Here is a 3373-nt window from a genome sequence, read left to right as displayed (position 1 = left end):
GTGTTTTAGTATGATTGTATAAACTAGGAAATACATCATAACAGACTTCAAAACGCTCTATAAGATTTGTTCAATGAGTGGCCTAATTTTCCTACCCTGACCTGATTAATTTTGTAGCCAGAATTCTCTGAGGTCAATGCTTGTCAGTATCCTGTTAGCAAACAACAACTTATCTTGCTTCAGTAGAACTCTCGGGCAACAAAGCTTCAAGGAAGACAATTGAACCAGACATAGAAAAAAGAAAGTGAGGTAGCTTGTTTGTTTGTTTGTTAAATTTCTAGGTCACCCAATTCCAAAACAACTACTGAGCTTCACAAAGTTAAAAGAAAAAACATGAAATAAAAGCAGTTAATAATCTGAGGACCAACATATTTCCACATCAACACCTACTCAATTAAAAAGAGACCAGCCTGAAACATCCTAATTCAAGGCTTAAGAAAAAAAAAGATCTCTAGTTGCCATGGCTGCCATGATCTCCTGGGCTGCCCTAGATCACCCAACATTAAGAGCCCCATTTGGGTCAAAGCTTCATGCCAAACCCTATTAAACCCTAATTAAAACCCATGTTCCAGGTTTTTTCCATTAATGTCATCTTGTTGGACCTCTGTAGCAGCACCAACCCTATGGAACAGTATCCCTCTTGAGACCAGGATGCCTTGACCATGCTAGCCTTCCATAAAGACAAAGGGAATATTGTGGAATGGGATCCAAATTGCCTTCCCAAAAAATCCTGTCAACACACACCAATACAAACTGTGATGGGTTTCCTCCTAACAAAGAAAGACCATTTCCTCAACTACTGATTTGTGCCATTTTATTGTGTCATGCAATCATTTTATGGCAATATAAATCCTTTCTTTATTTTCACCATTGTGACGCATCAACAATCAATGATACTATTACACTATAACGACTTTAAAATCTATGTCAGAGATGGACATCTCATATGTCCTGCAAAGAACTAATTTTAAAAGCTGTTCTTAATTGATCCAACATAAGATGTGTTTTATTACATCCATAGAACTGTTTGCAATAGTTGCTCATCCTATTCAGTTGGACCCATTTCACTAAATCCCATTTTAGGATTTTGACCAGGTTCTTGGAGATCTTTCTTGACTTTCTTCCTGTTCAGGGACATCCTGATAAGGCTAGCCATAAACATTTTTTCTTCGTAGCATTTTTCTACAAGTGCAGGGTCCACTTTTTGGGATGAACCTAGTGTTGATCCTTTGCCTGTGATAGGAATTTTACTTTTGGGCTTATCAACCTAGGCTGATATCACGGGATGAGAATATGTGACTGGTCCAAAGACACCCAGCCAGTTTCATGGCTAAGGCAGGAGTCTGATTTCTAGTGATCCTTAGTAACTTTATCCTCTGGACCACACCAGCTCTCATGAAAGCATAAGCAATGTAGCTTGTAATTGGTACTTTTGCTCCTGGGAAAAGGATGGACACGTGTTACTTTTACAATCTTGCATGCTTCAATAAATCTTTTTTGATTTTAAAACTGAAGTACTTTGTAGTCCTAAAATCTATGATTCAGGATACAAAAATAATGATCAATAGCTACTGAAGCATCTGATTTAGATGCACCACATGGTGGATAGAATGCAGCATTGCGGGCTAAATCTGCTCACTGCCAAGAGTTCAATCCTAACCAACTCAAGGTTGACTCAGCCTTCCATCCTTCCAAGGTCGGTAAAATGAGAATCTAGATTGTTGGAAGCAATATGCTGAATTTGTAAACAACTTAGATAGTGCTGTAAAACACAATGAAGTGGTATATCAGTGCTATTGCTATTGTTATTTTACTGTCAACCTTTCTTGACTGTTAACTACAGTAACCTTGTAATAAAAAGAAATCTATGCCCCTCCCCTCAAACTGAGTGTCTTGCTTGAACATTTGTACAGTTTTACAGTACCTAAAGAAAATTGTGCCAGAGATAATACTCTGTGGCCTACTTAGACTCCTTTACTTGCTAATGTACCCCGTCTAATTCAGGACCAAATTCACGCTCCTCTACTTGCTAAGATTGACAGGGAAATTCCCGGTAACAGGTCCTGCATAATTTCAGTTCACTGCAAATAAAAATAGCTCTTTGGAAACAGTGTTGAACATTACAACCGTCCAAAGAAGTCCTCTATGCAGCTGCCTTATTAGCAAGAGCATAATGTATGGAAATAGACGATGGAAGTAGGAAACAGATTGATAGGTGAGACACATATTGTGCCTGCAGAGTGGTAGCCAGCTGAATTTTTATCAGAGAAAGGATCTTTCTGTTCATTTTCCCACTAGAAATTTATAGCATCTTCTAGAGTCGTGATGGAGAACCTATGCACGCGTGCCACAGGTCGCACGCGGAGCCATTTGTAGGTCACGCGAGGCATTCACTGTCAGCTCCAGCACGCATGCACGCCCTGGCCAGATGACTTCAGCCTTCTTTTTTGGCGTTTTTCACCCTCCGGAGCCTTCAGGGAAGCCTCATGAAGGCTCCAGAGGGTGAAAAATGGCCTTACAGGCAAACCGGAAGCATGCAGGCGGGGTCGCACACATAGCATTATGGGTGTGGGCACGCCCGTGCATGACCCCCCCCTTGCACTCCCCCCTGCTTTTGGCACATGATCTGAAAAAGGTTAGCCATCACTGTCCTAGAGTCACCAACCATCATTATGCTAAAACAATTAAATTAAATTAAGGCAGGGCTTATAGAAATAGCAATAGCACTTCAACTTACAAACCGTTTTACATGGCTTTACAGCTCTCTCTAAGAGGTTTACATAGTCAGCATATTGCCCACAACAATCTGGGTCCTAATTTTACCCACTGCGGAAGCATGGAAGGCTAAGTCAACCTTGAGCCCGGTGGGATTTGAACTGCCAAATTGCAGGCAGCGGGCAGGCAGCAGAAGTGGCCTGCAGTTCTGCACTCTAACCACTGCGCCACTGAGGTTCATATATCATTTCAGTATATGTGAAAACACTATAAATCATAATGGAGGAATGGCTTATATCTCCAGCCTTAGAGAACAACTGCCAATAGAGTAGTAGATTTTTTTTAAACAATAAAGCCAGCTTCAATATGTTTAGTGGTACAACTAATCAAACAAAACATTGATAGTAGTACCTTGGCCCCATTTACTTTGTGAGCAGATAACTCACAAGGAAACCTGCAAGATCTTCTGGCGAAGTGCTGCCCCCTTTCCAGTTTTCATAAGGGCTCCAGGGTTGGTTCTCTTTCTTCTTTCCAGAGCATGTAACACAGAGAGAGGCACATATGAAGCTGTTAATCTTCAAAGCGAAGAATCCTAAATCACCTTGAGCTGGATGTCTCTCCTGCCACTCAAAACAAGCATGTGGGGAGAAAACCAGCC

General features: G+C 41.0%; 1 long non-coding RNA gene across 1 annotated transcript in view; it reads right to left on the bottom strand.

Annotated features, from left to right (window-relative positions):
- Window positions 1–1249: 1249 nt before the first annotated feature.
- Window positions 1250–3373, bottom strand: part of LOC148044897 (uncharacterized) — a 2671-nt gene continuing 547 nt past the window's right edge. Inside the window, exons 2-3 of the long non-coding RNA XR_015697125.1 lie at window positions 3127–3242; window positions 1250–1438 (exon numbers count right to left, since the gene is read on the bottom strand). This is a non-coding gene — a long non-coding RNA (uncharacterized LOC148044897). The remainder of the gene's footprint in view (window positions 1439–3126; window positions 3243–3373) is intronic.

This window comes from Thamnophis sirtalis, unplaced genomic scaffold, assembly GCF_051295495.1.
Source record: "Thamnophis sirtalis isolate CommonGarterSnake01/CBP01778 unplaced genomic scaffold, rThaSir2_p1.2 scaffold_6, whole genome shotgun sequence".
Lineage (NCBI taxonomy): Eukaryota > Metazoa > Chordata > Lepidosauria > Squamata > Natricidae > Thamnophis > Thamnophis sirtalis.
Note: the sequence above shows the minus strand (reverse complement) of the source record. Positions and strands in the feature narration are given on the sequence as shown.